The 16588-nt window shown below is 39.4% G+C and overlaps 1 protein-coding gene and 1 pseudogene across 12 annotated transcripts in view; one reads left to right on the forward strand and one right to left on the reverse strand.

Annotated features, from left to right (window-relative positions):
- Window positions 1-16588, forward strand: part of LOC138155417 (biogenesis of lysosome-related organelles complex 1 subunit 2 pseudogene) — a 964561-nt pseudogene that overhangs the window by 604023 nt on the left and 343950 nt on the right.
- Window positions 1-16588, reverse strand: part of STARD13 (StAR related lipid transfer domain containing 13) — a 750493-nt gene that overhangs the window by 163954 nt on the left and 569951 nt on the right. The window contains exon 2 of one of the 12 annotated variants that reach the window (XM_069080660.1): window positions 3610-3715. The exons of 10 other annotated variants lie outside the window; for them this stretch is intronic. The gene's annotated coding sequence lies outside the window, so the exon portion shown is untranslated. Of the gene's footprint in view, window positions 1-3609; window positions 3763-16588 lie in introns of all 12 variants that reach the window. One more of the 12 variants, XM_069080661.1, reaches the window with a different exon arrangement.

Consider the following 16588-nt stretch of genomic DNA (forward strand, 5'->3'; position numbering starts at 1 on the left):
CTGAGAAATTGGAACCAGTGGCCCAGTGGAAAGCAGTCAACAATAATACATAACTACATAATAAAATATAACAAAGCCAGGCATTGTTCTAGATTCTGGAAATATGAAGGAAAAAAGAGACCTCTGTTCTAGAGGAGGCTGCAGTCTAGGAGGCAAGATAACTATGTCCATATGTGAGTCTGCACAAAACAGATGTGTAGATATATACACACATGCATACACACATACATACACGCAAACGCACACATACATGGGGAGACAACAGTAGGAGAACAAGAAAGGCTTTCCATAGAAGGTGGCACTGCAGCTGAGCCCTGATGCATATGAAGGAGTGTGCATTCACATTTTTTACTGAAATGTGTGTGTGCTGGGAGGCAGAAAGGACTGCTGATCTAATTCATCATGTGCCTGGTGACAGTTCCTGCTCCCGCTTTACAACATACACAATTCAGACAAAATCTTTTACAATCAGTTGCCAGATCTTATCATTTCTCCCTCCATATCATGCCTCCTATCTGTTCCATTCTCTCCACTCACATGACCACCTTCACCAGAGTTCAGAAGCCGGCAATAGCCTCTCCTATCTCCAGGGTTTTCTCCCTCCAATTTGTCCCCTATACAGCGCCAGAAAGTGATTTCCGGAAGTGTGTGTCTGACCAGGTCGAACAGCAATGCTACCTTCTCCCTTCTCCATCAAACTCTAGAGACTTTCTATTATCTCTAGAAGCAAATATAAATATTAATGCTTCTATCAAACAAGGAATCCCTCGTTTCTTTCAAAGCTTAGCTCCAGTACTTCCATTGATAGGAAGCCTTTCCTAATTTCCCCAGCTGTTAATGCTCATTCTTCCCAAATCACACAGTGCCTGGTATATAATAAGCATTTAATAAATGTTTCCTGACTCAACTACTATCCATTTTGTATATAAGTACATCTTGTCTCCCCCCTCCATGGACTATCAAGCTTCTTGAAGACAAACAGCTTTATCTTCCTAATACTCAGTGCCTGGCACACTGACTGGAGCATAGTCAGCACTCAGCTGACGGACTGAGTTCAACCCTTGTTCTTTACCAATGACCAGAAAAGACTAGGTTGAACAGAGAGCATCTACAGATTGCTTCCATTCAAGGAAACCTGGGCTATTCTGAGGAATTGATCAATACATAAATACTGGTACTCACTCAAACAACTCACATTCTAGACATGTAATGGCAACTCTCCTAGCATCCCTAGATGTCACAGTAGGGCCTAAATGGTCCAAGACTATGAAGGAAATGTTTCCTAATGAACAAGCACTAAGGCCAACCACATGAGCCACAGAACATCCTTACCATCTCAGACATCATATTGGAATGTGGTTGCAACACCAACCACAACAAGTATTTATGGAACACCTACTGGGCATGTTGTGTTATGTGCTAGGCCAAGAAAGACATGAATGGGAGACAATTCCTACTTCAAGCAGCTTAAAATTTAATTGAAAGTTTAGAGGCCACGAGAACAGTTGCAGGAATTAGGTGGAATGCCGAACATTGGGGTTTCTTCAAACTTGTGACAGACAACCCTTGTTGTTCCATTTAGTGCTTATATAATGTTTTAATGTTGGTAAAGCGTTTTACAAATGTTATCTCATTTGATCCTTAAGACAACTCTGTGAGGTCGCCATTATCTAAATTTTACAGATAAGGAAATCAAGAGAAATTAAATGACTTGCCTAGGGACACACAACTAATAAGTGTCTGAGGCAGGATTTGAACTTGGGTCTTCCTCATTCCAAGTCCAACATTCCATCTATTGAACCACCTAGCTAACAAATCTGACTTCATTTGAAAAAAATGAATGCAAATCCTGGTTTGTTCTCTCAAGACTAAACGGAGAATAAAATCTTTCAAATTGTTCTTAAAAATTGAACTCCCAATCTAGTTTCAGCTTTAGATCTTAATAGAGGTACTTAGAGATGGTGACTATCCAATCAGTTCCTCTGATGGCTTACACACAGTCTGGAGTCTCACTCCACTTGGCATCTGCTGGGCTGCCTGGTTTTAACTCCACAGCACAAGATGCCCCTTCCAGGATAAGCTCAACATCTCTAAACTCATCACCATGATGCTAACTCAAACCTTGACTGACACCACCTCTCTCAGCCTCCTCTCCCTTCTAGAGGGCTGGAAAGTCCTGCACCAATCCCCTTCCCAATGCCTTGCTTTACAGAGGGCAGACACTGGACTCACATCACTCACCTGGCATCTATTGCCCGGCCCATCCCCCTCTGACCCTACTTTCCTGCCTCCTCTTGTGTGGTCTCCCTCTTTAGACTGTAAGCTCCTTAAGGGCAGAGATTGTCTTTTTTATCATATCCTCAGAGCTTAGCCCCATGCCTAGCACTTAGCAGGTGCTTAATAAATGTTTATTGGTTTGGATTGTAGGTAAGCCCCTTCCAGAATCTTTCCCAGCTTGGTAGAACCTGCGAAGGCTTGTGTTATTGTGGCAATAAAATTGGAATATGTGGTCAGCAAAGGCCTGGAGAACATAGCAGCAGAGATTCAGAGCTGGAAATGACATCTCAGAGGCCATCTAGTGCAAAACCTTCATTTTGCAGATATGGAAACTGAGGCTTAGGAGGTTCAGCATCACAGCATTAGAAGGATTTGAACCCAATTTCTTTGCTACCAGAATAAGTGTTCTTTCCACTACCACCTGTATTTCAGAACACTAGTAAATGTGTATAGAATAATAATAATAACAATAAATAGTAGTTCACATCACTTAGTGCTTTATATACATTATCTCATTTGATCTTTTTTTTGGAGGGAAGGCAGGGCAATTGGGGATAAGTGACTTGCCCAAGGTCACACAGCTAGTAAGTGTTAAATGTCTGAGGCTGGATTTTTGAACTCTGATCCTCTTGACTCCAGGGCCAGTGCTCTATTTACTGTGCCACCTAACCACCCCTATCTCATTTGATCTTGAAGCATCCCTCTAAGGAGGTCAAGCTACCTTGGCTCCCACCCTGGGTCCTGGGCTCCTCATTGATGAGTTCTCTATATCTAGCCCTGACCCAGACCCATCAACACTGACCTTTGGTCATCATCATGCTATGTTGCCAGGAGCATACCTTCTACCCACCCCCAGCTCCCTACCTCTGCCTTGGGGGAAGACTATTCAAATCAATACTTCCATTGTTGAAAAGAGCACATCAATTAAATGACCTATGGCTCCATTCACCATCCCTGGGATCACACAGCTCAAAACAACCCTCTGCAACTACCTACCCCTCCCCTATATTATATGTTGTTTTCCTGTGTTAGAAAGCAAGCTCTTAGAGGGCAGGGGCTTTCTTTCCTTTTGTTTTTGTGTCCCCGTCATTTAGCACAGTGCCCCCACATAGTATTTACCAAATGCTCCTTATTTCATTCATCCCTATTTTATAGATAAGAAACCCTAACACTCACATGAAATTACTTGTCCAAGACTATGGAGTCAGCAAGTAAATGACTGAGGTGGCCTTGAGTCTGAGGACCACAACTCTAAATGCAGAGATCTTTCTCTTGCAACTTGCTCCCTTATTAAAGAAAATGAATGTGATATTTTAGAAACAGGAAGCCTACCTGGAGCTGCCAGTGTAGTGAAAGAGACACTCAACTAGGTCAGCAGGAGACCTGGGATTAAATACCACCTCTGGTCCTTACCACCTGTGAGCCTCACTGTTGTCATCTGTAACATGAACAGTTAATACTTGTTGCATATACCTCATGAGATGGCTGTGAAGAAAAAAAAAAAGGATGATGCCTATAAAAATTCTTCCAATTATAATGCCATGCACCTTTGGTCCCACATCTGCAAGGGGGGCTCATCAAGGGGGTCTCCTGATCTAGATGAGTTTACCTGGAGAGGACCATTTATTTATTTGGGACCTTTCCAAGTATCTCTGTTTAGTGTATATGAATATGCCCATTAGTACTTTTTGAAAGTGAACTAAAGTTCTTAATTTCATCTCAGTGACAGGCTGCTCCCAGACAAAATGACCAATCTGAAATCATCCCCAATACTTCTAGGAAGGTGGGTATCCCTGAGAGGGGCAATTCACCCTCAAGGTAAATTGTTCTGGACTTCTAGAAAGACAGACTTTTGTCGTAAGAATGACTCTTTTTTTTTTTTTTACTGGCCTATAAAAGTCAACAGATTATTTTCAGTCTTTTTCTTTTACTCTTCTATTTTTCACTTTCTGCAATAACCCTAATAAAGTCATGGGGATAGGGAACATTCCGCACCTCATATTGCAGTGAGGAATTCAGTTACCTATGTCTGTAGAAGCCTAAACACAATTTATTCTCTCAGAATAAACTCTGGGTGAAGGCAATACCTTAAAAGCTAAAAGGAGATGTTTAGTGTACCATTCCCAAGGTTGGGTCCAGTTTATTTAAATCCAGAATTTGAGGGTTCTGAGCCACAGGTTATATGATTTATCAAGTTATTTAGGTACAAAAATATGCTTCAAACTATGTATTATAGCCAATCTGAAATATCCTTGATACAAGCTGAACTGGTCCTTTGTTACACTTTCATAACAATGCTTAGGGTTGAGGTAAGTCTTGCTCCCCACTACAGGTAACACAATTAGTTAAGGCAAAGCCTGACTTTACCAACCAAAGGGCAGCCAGCTGTGGCCTAAACACAATAATTCCACTGGGGAGAACATCAAGGTTGATGTCCAACTACAGCACCATTTCCAAAGTGAGAAGCTTTTTTATAACCCCCATGAAAAAAGTACCACATTATACATTCCTAGACTTCAGTTCAGTGAGTTGGAAGGTTTATAGAAGAGCTTCTTAACCTAAAACCTAAAAAAAAACCTGATTTTAAAAAAAGTTTTTATAACTGTATTTCAATAAAATTAGTTTCTTTGGTAATCCTGTGCATTTCATTCATTTAATAAACATGATACTGAGAAGGGACTTACAGGCTTCACCTGACTTCCAAAGGGGGTCCATGACATAAAAAGAATTAACTTTTTTTTTTTGCAGGGGGGAGGGCAGGGCAATTGGGGTTAAGTGACTTGTCCAAGGTCACATGGCTAGTAAGTGTTGAGTGTCTGAGGTGAGATTTGAACCCAGGTCCTCCTGACTCCAGGGCTGGTGCTCTATTCACTGTACCATCTAATCACCCCCAAAGGGTTAACTTCTTGTTTAAAGGACTGAAAACAATTCACCCTCCTAATAAAGTGAGGGATCTTTGCCCTAATGAACTGATTAAAATGTGTAGTGGTTTTAAGGACTCCAGACTAATAAGGAGTAGTTTCCCTCCTCCCTCTTCAATTTCTAGGTTATTTTCATTTGGTATAGAATCAAACATTCAAATGAATGTAACTTGTTATACAACATCCATTCCTCAGTCTCACAGAATCCCAGAACTTAAAGGAACCTTGGAGGTCATCCATCCCAAACTCACTCCTGATGCAGAGATCCATTTTCTAAGCACAATGAAGAAGAGATATTTGGTTGGCCTTTGTAAGGAAGGCAAGCATGTGGTAGCTTCAGGTAGAAGTTAGGTGACTATCTGGATCAGTCTGTCAAAGAGTATGATTTATTTAGCTATGACAGATTCTAGACAACAGATTTATGTTTCCCCTTCAGAGTTAACTGATGAGTTTGCAAATAGGCAATTCAAAGAAGGACAGATATTTGAAAATTCTTGCAAACAGCCTTGTGGGGCTGCAGCTCAAACAGAAATGAGATTTCAGAGCACAGTGACAGCATGTATTGGCACTATAATAAGAAAACAAAATACAGTAGGTTTTCCATTATAGGATGGAGAACTGGCTGGAGTCTTAAGAGATCATCTCATCCAACCCACTTATCTTACAGATGAGGAAACTAATGCCTAGAAAGGGGAAGTGCCTTGTCAGAAGTCACTGTGGATTTCAGACCCTACCACAAGTCTCCTAATTCCCAGTTCAATATTCTTTCTGTCACACCATACTTCTCAAAAACAAAAATCCCATCACAAGATTTGGAATGGGATGGAGACCTGGAGATTCTCTAAGTCTGACCCTTATTTTTCACAGCTCAGGAAACTCAACATGTTAGAGACATTCACCAAAGGTTATACAGATAGTAAGCCATCTTTGAACCCAGTCTTCTGACACCAAAACCCAATGGTCTTTCCCGTACATTAAACTGTATCTCTGGTTACTTTCCACTGATTTGGGTGCCAGTTTTTTTTTTCCATTCACTTATTTTTCACATAAGTTCCCAGGGAACTTTCAGTGGTTACCTTAATGCTTGGGATTGCTTTGAAAACAGCTAATCACCCAAAGTATATAAAAGGATTTTCTAGTGGAAAGAACAAATCTGAGTTTAAGAACTGGCTTGGTCTTGAATAAAGCACTTAACCCTCTGCACCCTCAACTTTAATATGAAAAACTTAACAATAAGATGTTCTTCTTACCTGATATTATAATACAGTATACATATTATAATGATACAATATACATGAAAAGATTTGGCTTTTTTGGGAAAAAGCTTTTTAAAAAAAAAACAATCCAATTTAATTTAAATAACTGAATTTTAAAAGTATTTAGTTATGTTGATTTATTTTTATAAGCTAACATAAATCTATTCCTAAATTACAAAAGCTAGGCCCTTACTCAGAAAATACATTACAATGATCTACTACGCCAATCAGAAGTCTTACAGAAACTTTGCAAATGTCTAGAAGTACCCACTGTCTGAACTGATGTCAAATCAAAATGGGGTCTTAGTTTTGTGAGATATCCGAGTAGTACATGTAAAATCATCCTTATCAAAAAGAGTTACTCAATTTCAATATTTTAATCTATCAACTACTATTATCCAAGCACTTAGTATTTGGCTATGAGTATGGAACTTATCTAACTGGAAAGACAAAAAATACACATACATGTGCTTATGTGCACATATACACATACATGATATATATCTGCATACACAAAAATATGTGTATATGTACACACATACATACAAAAGTATAAACACATAAGTATATGTATATATGCACATTTTTTAATGAAATGGTAAGAAAACAGTAAAATGTTAAATAATGAAGTAATAATCAGAAGACAGAAAAGCAGATCTTGAGCTGCCAGAAAACAACCCTGAAGACTGAATAAGATCTAGACAGGTTGAGAGGAATAGATATTACATATATATATATATATATATGTATATGAAATTAAGTGGTGCAGTTGATAAACTGTCAGACCTGGAGTCAGGAAGACTCATCTTCATGAGTTCAGATCTGGCATCAGACAATTACTAGCTGTGTGACCCTGTGCAAGTCACTTAACCCTGTGTGCCTGAGCTTCCTCATTTGTAAAACAAGGTGGAGAAGGAAATGGCAAACCATTCCAGTCTCTTCGCCAAGAAAACCCCAAATGGGGTTATAAATAGTTGGACATGATTGAAAAGCGATTAAGTAGCAACAAAAAAACTATATATACAAGATATAGAAGCAAAGCATAAGTGGTGTATGAGGAGAAACAGTGAACTCAACATTCATGCTTGAATGGAGTCTGCTGGAGGTAGTGTGAAATAAGACTGGATAGAGAAGATAGGAAGAGAGGATTTAAGCCTTAAAAGTCAGGTACAGAAACTTGGGTTTTCATGGAGTTATCAATAGAGAGCCAGTAGTTTCTTGAGTGACATGAAGAATACAATATTTAAACACAGAAAATAGCACAATCTTCAAAGGGTCAAAACTTTAGTTTATCCAAATGGCAATGGAGAGATATGGTAATCTGCAGCATATTAACAAGAGCTACTTGCAAGAAGTTGTATAGAACCATATAGGGTCGTGAAAAATTTGGCAACAGTAAAAGGTTTCTGAATGTGCAAATACCAAAAATTTATTAAAAATCAAATGTGTAATGAATCCAAGGTGTTTCTGGCAGCTTGCCCATGTTGCGTCAGGCAGCTTCACTGCAGCCTTGGTTCTGAACACAAAAGGTATGCACTTTGCACTGCACATGCCCTCAGGTCCAACACTGCTGAAAGGCAGAAAGGGGTCTTAAGTGGAAGAAACTTAAGAAGCCATGGTAGAGAAGACATTATTCAAGAATTAAATATATGAAAATGAGGTGGCCCAGTCATGAAGTGAAAGCAAGAGACATTATATAGAAGATATGTGCTTTACTATTGCCTATGTAATGTTAAAAAGCTTAGGGGAAGCTCCTTGGTGCACTCCCTTCTGGAGGATTTATGGGAAGAATGGACAAGGGTAATACAGGATGAGGTAATGCTTGGACAGGTTTCACACTACTCTGCTAAAAAGAGTCATACCAATATTGATGAGACAGAAGGGATTAATCGGGTAATAAATACAGGATGGACTAGAAGACAGGTAATTAGCTAGAAAGCTGATGCCAAGCTCACTTGCTTATATTCTCAAGTATTTATCTTATTTCCCTTTTAGCAAATGGAGATATTTGACCATCCTTAGCCCTACTGCACCTCTCCCATTCTCCACAGTTTTTCAAAGGTCACTAATTGCAGGTCATCAACCATATTCATGAGCTTTTCCAGTACTACAGTATTTCATTTCATCTGTACCAGATGACTTGAACATATTTAGAGTAGCCAAGTGCCTTCTTACTACTATCTCAGTAACCCTGGGTCCCAATTTCCAAACTATTTTTTTGTTTTGTTTTATCTATCAAAGTTTGAAGCTCATCCTCCTTTGTAGAGGTTGGACAATAGTGTGGTTGGAGCAGCAAGCACCCTAGCATACCCAGGATGGCTGATTTGATCTACTTTTCTAAAGGAAAACAACTCAAAAAGGGGTTAACAATCTTACTTTAATTAAACATATATCATTTACCTAGTTCAGGGGGAAAAATCAGCACCCTTACCTTCAGAAAATACAAACAGAAGTTACAAGCAGACAAAAAATACGGAGAAACAGACCAGCAGACAGGACTTCCAGCTGTCTAACCATTACATCCACACCTAGTTAGTTACCAGAGAAAGAAGCACGAACATCTGGGTTTTCAAAGCCTGGGTACTCAATGGCTGTCCAGAATCTTATCTGGCCAAATCATACAACTCTTCCCATGAGTGAATCCCAAAGCAAAACCTCACCTCAGAGGTATTTATAGCCTTCTCCAGGGTCAGAGAACATCATAACCCTCATGACCCACTGCCTAATCACAGAGTAACAAGGTGTGGGTGTTCCTGAAAAACAAATGTCCCACCAGAGGCTCCATGTGACCACATTCAGCCTATTAGGGGGTAGAGTATATTTTCAAATCAGGAAAGATCCTCAAAGTCACTTAAGCCTATCAAGGGGCCAAGAGGCAGGGAAGATCTTCAAATTCCCATTCCCATTATAGATAGGTGGGGTAAGGGGAGAAGGTGAAATAATAGTATTCCCTTCTAGCAGACATTATCCCTTTCCTATCTCAAACAAAGGTCCTATTCCTTCCCTCATCTTTCCAATTTTATTAATCTGAATCATATCTAGCATACTAGTTCTTGTCATTTCATCCACCTTCTGAAAGATAAAATTATCAGCAAAACAAATTTCTAAAATATCCATTGGTTGCTTTTTCTGTCTAGCCAACAGTCACCTCCATGTCAATTTTGTGATCTAGGCCAGCAACCTATTCCTCTAGCTGACCTGCTAGCTTGTAGTATGGTCTCACTTCAATATTGTTTGTTTTTCCCTCCTTTAATTTTCACTGAATATTCTTCATTATTCCCCTCTTTGGCTTGTTGATCTTAGGTGAAATTTTACTATCCATCTATTTAATCTCCTCCTTTTGAACAAAAATTGTAATCTTCTTCCCAAGAAGTATATCGCATAGGGTCTTACTGATACATGCAAGGTCTTATTTACCTTAAGTTATGATGCCAGGGCCCCTTAATTATTTAAAATCCATGCATTAGAACATCTGAACTCATGACTTTCTGTTCCTCACCTGACAATTACCAAACAATATCCCCTGCTATCCTACCTTCATCATACCTGCTCCTCTCCATGGCTATCTAGATACTTTTCTCCCTCTTTTCCCATTTTCACTTTCAAGTCTTTTTATCAGATCAACCAGTCTCCAAGGCAAATACATTTTCCTCAGCCCTTGTGAGATACATCCATCATTCCTTTATCTCAAGCCACAATTTTCTTTCTGACATTACGATATCTTCTTTGCCAGTTGTTCATTTCTCAAATCCTACTTCCTTTTCTGAAGAACTTAACACCAAACGGCAATTGCAATGAAAACATTAATTGTATCTTCAAGTCTTTCAGCTTCCTAGCAAAGTCTTCATAATTCCTAAAAATTATTTCTAGGTTCTTGCTATTTTGTTCATTTTCATATGAATCCCCTGATATGTATAACGTTGCTGGATAAATCTCAAATTTCTGCCACATCTGGGATATATGCTTGCAAAACAGCACATCTCCTAATTTTTTTTTTGTCAGTTCAACGTATGGTTGTCTCTGTCTCTCTAAAGAGACTCGTCTGCTATAAAAAGCTCTTCCATTTTTCTGGGGTTAATAAGTTGTCCCAACTCTTTGTAACCGATGTGATCATTCATTTTTTCATGGAACATGATCAACTGCTTTCTTCCTCAGAAAGCCTGGACCCATCCTCTTGGGAACAACCTCATACCTGTTCTACATGTCCAACTGCTTAAAGATCCTTCTCCCATTTTTCTCTGTGTCATGTTCTTCCACCTTCCAATTGCTTGACCTAGCATGGCAGATGCTTAATGTCTGTTGAATAAAACTGATGAGTGGAAATCATGAGAATAGAGAGGAGGAGAGAGAGAACAGTGAGAAGTAACCTAATAAGAAAGAAGACTGAGTCTAGAACCTTGGGAGAACTCCCATAGCTGTAGGAACACGAGCATCTAAGCATAGATGTCCAATAAGGGATGGAGGAGAGGTAGGGTATGAACAGGAAGGGGGCGGGACGGGGAAGAGAACCAAAACCAACATAGAAGTTAAAGGAATAGATAACTACAAGAATATATTAGTGATCATTGTCAAATACTAAGAAATGGTAAGGTAGATGAGAACTAAGAACATACTTGTTTTAGTTTCTTTTCCAAAACCTCATATTGATTTATTCCCCTTGTAGGACAGTGCAAAATTTTTTACAAATGGGATTGCTACGCCAGTCAGTCTTACTGTATGATTTTTATTGAATGTAAACTAAGAGGGTGTTTAATTTTTTTTTGTCCAGACCTGTGACTTCACAGGTAAAGGAAATCCTAACGAGAAAGTGTCCTATATTATTCAATGCATATCACCAACTATTTTATAACTTACTGTACTAAAGAAATTGCCCCAGACTTGACCTAGAAATCAAATAACTTGCTCCATCTTACACAGCCACTACTTTTATGTCAGAAAATGGGACTTGAACTTGTCTTCCTAACTTCAAAGTCAGCTCTCTATCCATTCTGCAATGCCAGCTCTCTATAAATTTTATGTGATAGTTTCATCTTTGTATCCCCAATGCCTAGCATGGTGCCTGGACCATAGTAGGTGCCGAATGTTTACTGACTATACATCTGTGTTACAGGCATTCCAATGAGACCAATGATGAGCCATACGTATGGCTTTATCTATTACAAGATATTAATTTTATTGTATCCTTTAATTCTTATCATAGAGAAAGCCATGAATGATTGATAGGAATATGGGGCACATTTGATTCTGACAGTTTTTTCAATTTCTACACAAGAGGGCAATAAAAACAAAGCAGGAAAGCCAAGCTTCAGTGTGAACAGCCTGGGATGTTTGCATCTTACAAAAAAGGATCATCACTGTAAATACACTTTATAATCTATTACAGTACAGAACAGCTGAACCTCATAAATTGAAAGTGCACGTCAGCCTCCCAGAACAGCTGACACGTGCGCAGTGGTTACCAGCATGTGTTGGCAAAAGCCTTTTGTCTACTAAAGATTAAATGAAACTTGCTATGACTTTCCAGCTGCTTCATCTACTCAATAAATCTCATTTTGTCTTCTGTGCACGTGATAGTGGACAATGTCTCCTTCTCTAAGATTCCTGGGTTAAAGGTAATCACATCGCACATCTCCTTGTAGTCACAGTACTTAACAGAGTGCTGGGTGTGTGAATGTGGGGACTGGAGGGATGGAGAGAGCATGCACACAAAACATCAAAACTGAAGTCAGGAGAGACTTGAGTTCAAATCCCAGCACTAACTCTTAAGTTCAACAAGACTCTGAATCTTAGTTTCTTTGTATGAAAAACAAGGATAATCTGCACAATTACCTATCTCAAAGGCTTTTGTGAAGAAAGATTTTATAAATCTTAAAGTACTATAGAAATGTGAAGTATTATCATCTTTAAAAGACACTGATTATAATAGGTCTCCTTTTGGTAGAAAGTATCTGCCAATTCTTGTCATAACCAAAAGACACTAATAATCCAAATCATGTCCGAAGAGCCAAATGAGGCAGGTAGGTGGTATAGTTGGAAATGAAGAAAGAAAGTCGTGAGTTAAAATCTTGCTTCAGATACTTGACTGGTTATGTGGCCCTGGGCAAGTCACTCTACCTTTCTCTGCTTCAGTTTCTCCAAATGTAAGAGAAGGATTACAAAAGAGCCTACCTCACAAAGATATGGCAAAGATCAAAAGAAAAATCATAGATAAAGCACTTTGCAAACCCTAAGGTACTACTATGTGTCTATTTTATTATTATTATTATTATTATTCAGCAACTACTTTCTGAAAAAATATGCACACAGAATAATTATCTTATTTCTATGTAAAGTGAAAAAGGGAATATTTCAAATGAAGAAAGCAGAATTTTGGTTAAATTAGAAATAACAATGATTATAAGGTCTAATAGATACAAGGACCATTATGAGGAGAAACCACGAAACCTTTTCCAGATATTAATTTCTTTTAAGTGGAATACTATCTTTTAGGGATGCTTACTGATATGTCGTCCTGCCAGGCAGTAGGGATAGACTACAAAATCTTTCAAGCTGTTTCTACCTGCAAAGTTACAGATATTTGAGACATTTACATTTACAAAGCACATGGTTCACACTACCGCCTTCCTCACAGCTAGAAGTCTCAATGGCCATCATGCTTCTAACTCTGTCTTGTTCACACACGCCTCCATGTCACTATCCGGACATTTACAGATCACGCCATTATGTACCTATCCTCTCTCCCTCTGCTTAAATGGGTTGCCTTCCTCTAGTAAAACATAAGCTCCTTGAGGGCAAGAAATATCAATCAGCTAGCATTTATTAAGTGCCTACTATGTGCTATGGAAACCAAGAAAGGCGAAAGACAGAGCCTGCTCTCAAAGGAGCTTGCAGTCTAATGGGGAATACAAAATGCAAACTACATACATACTACTCATACAAACAAATGATATACAGGATATGTTGGCAATAATCAGCAGAGGAATAGCCCTAGTATCCAAGGGGATCAGAAAGACTTCTTACAGAAAGTGGGATGTTAGCTGAGACTTGAAGGAAGCCAGGAGAGCTAGGAGGAGGAGATGAGGAAGCAGAGAGTTACGTGCACATGGGACAGCCAGTAAAAATGTCCAGAATCAAGAGATGGAATGTCTCACCTAATGAGCAAGAAGGAGGCTAGTGTCACTGGCTCACAGGCTTTAAAAGTCAAACAGAGGATTTCATATTTGAACCTAAAGGTAATAAAGAGTCACTGGAATTGATCAAAATGGTGAGGGGGAAGGAGACAGTTTTTGGACACAGTCCAAGGTGCTTTAAGAGGCTCAATCTGACAGTTGAGTGAAAGATGAATTAGAGGAAGAGAAACTTGAGGCAAGGAGACCAACCAGAAGGCTACTGAAACAGCCCAGGCATGAAGCAATGAGGGGTTGCACCAGAGTGGTGGCAGCATTAGAGCAGAAATGTTGAGAACATAGAAAAAAATGACAGAACTTCATAACTGCACATGGCAGGTGAGGGAGTGAAGAGTTGAAGATAATTATGTTGCAAGTCTTGGTGACTAGAAGGGTGGTACCCTCAAAAATGATAGGAAGGTTAGGGAGAGAGGAGAGTTTAGGAGGAAAGATAATGAGCTCAGTTTTGGACATGTTGAATTTAAGATGTCTATAACATCCAATTTGAGATATCCAATAGATAGTTGCAGATGTGAGCGCAGAGACTGGGAAAGAGGTTATATCTGGATAAGTAGGTCTGAGGAGAAGGGGGGGGGGGAAGGAGGTGGGCAATTGGTAAGTGCCTACTATGTGCCAGATAGGTAAGCATTTTACTAATATGATGTCTTTAGGTCCTTACAAGAACCCTGGGAAGTAGTTGCTATTACTATCCCCATTTTACAGTTGTGGAAACTCAGGTCAACAGAGGTAAAATGACTTGTCTAGAATCACACAGCTGGTAAATATCTAAGGTTAAATTTGAACTCAAGTTATTCTGATTCCAGATTCACTGCACAACTTAGATGTACAGAGACGCTTGATGAATCCATGGAAGCTGAGAAGATCACCAAGTGTAATGGTATAGAGGGAAAAGAGAATGACTCCCCAGGACAGAGACTTGGGGGACACCCACAGATAAGGTAAAATCCATAGGGAGGATTCTGCAAAAGAAAACGAAGAATCGTTGGAGAGGCAGGAGGAGCACCAGGAGACAGACTGCCTGAATTTGCATCCCTGCTGCTGAGTCCATAGCAAGCATTTCATAAATATTTTATCATTTATTCACACGGACCCAAATAACCAATGGTTATTTTAGGGAGAGCACCAGCAGCTGAAGAGACTGGTAAAGGACTCATGGCATCTGGGCTGAGGATTGAAAAGGAACTGAGGATTCTAAGAGGCAGGGGTGAAAAGGGATACATTCCAGGCACGGAGGGCAGCTGGTACAAAATGATGGACACAGGAAATAGAATGCTGTGGATGCGAAGAACTGCAAGAAGGCCGATTCAGTTGAATGGCAGAATTCATGCTCATGAAGGAGAGATTTCAACACCCTCTGATTGGTCACAGAGAAGACTATAAAGTGCATAACTGACACCATTACCTGACACCCTCCCCCAACCCACACTTCCTCTATTGGGGTTACTTTTCTCTCTTCCTGGTAACTTGAGAGATGTTAGCCAATCTTATGTTCCCTTCTCCTCTAATCCCTACTAAAGTATTAACTGATAAACAAGGTATGATCCCTCCCAGGGGTATCTCATTCTTTAGTGGAAAAAAAAAATGAGACTACAAAAGATTGGAAACTATAATGGTGTAATGACATGTGGTGGAATAATTTGGGGGTGGAGTGGGTGGGAAGTTCGACTAGAAACCCTTCAAATCATAGCTGCTTAACCTGCCTACTTTTTACACTCACTGATGACCCAATGGGATCTGTTACCATGAGGTTAGTATGCACACCAAAGCCAATTTCTCTTTTTGCTTTCATCAGATTTCATTTATTCCATTCTTCAGACTTTAAAGCAAAACTGCAATCTCACCTCTGCCTCTTGTCCTTGAATACTATCCAGTTCTCATTCATCATTAATCTCTTTGAATCACTTAATACCAACTCAGCTAGCAGATCCCCAAGCCACTATTCATTATGTTCAAGCATACACTCAACAGTTAGGGGTTTTGTCTAGTTATACCTGTATATTTAAATGTATGAACATATACCATTATGCCTACATGCTCTGATAGCACTCGGCGTTTCTTTTATCTTCTATCGTACAAAATAGCTAGCTAACAATAAAGACCAAGAGTGAGTCTTCAGAGATAATTCAGTTTACACTTCCGGAGAAATACTTGCTCTCTTCTTCCCTTCATAGTACAACAAATGTTTCTAATTACAATGTCCTCTGAAGAAAAACCCGTTCTACAGAAACATAAACCAAACCTAGTGTTACAGGTGGTCATTTTAATTTTAAAAGTCATTTTTCCCCTTCTAAGCACAAGTCTCTAAGGATTTCTCTGCATTCTCAGAGGTCAGCATTTATGTGGCTGACCAGCAGCCCAGAATGTCCAAAAGAATGAGACTTTCATCCAATAATACTGGCATTATATTTTATCTTGGGTCACGCTCATAATATGCAATTCATCCGAAAGTGAAAGATACAAAGCATTTGAGATGACTTGCAGCAGAAAAAATCTAAAAATGCTCTGGCACAAAAGGGGATTAAAATGTCACAGGAAATTTTTTCTTGAAAATGGAACAGCTTATGAATGCTTCATTCTTTCCAGAACAGTTAAAACACTGTATGTGCATGCTGGATGGGTGAGGGCAGCCTGAGTTGGTTTGCTCTTTTGTTCTAGCTTCATGCACTTCGAAATGCTTTCTTCAACGATGAACTTGGACCCAGGAGCCATGAAGAGATAGGGGTGGAAGAAGCCTCATCTAAGTGAATGATCTTGATTACATTTAGTCTGTCTTTTGGAATAGAGGAGCCGCCTCAAACTGGGAGGTGACACAAACAAAGAGGCAGGAGAACCAATCCTTTCACCATTTGCCCAACATTTTAACTGGTACCTGTTACCAGAACACTCATGTGTCCGAGGCAGAATGAAGACAGCCCTTGCCACTGACACATGATGCACAGTGATGAAT

The sequence above is a fragment of the Petaurus breviceps genome, unplaced genomic scaffold (genome assembly GCF_028583685.1).
Source record: "Petaurus breviceps papuanus isolate PSGF00001 unplaced genomic scaffold, PetGlider_PUasm1.0 91133, whole genome shotgun sequence".
NCBI classification, from domain to species: Eukaryota; Metazoa; Chordata; class Mammalia; order Diprotodontia; family Petauridae; genus Petaurus; species Petaurus breviceps.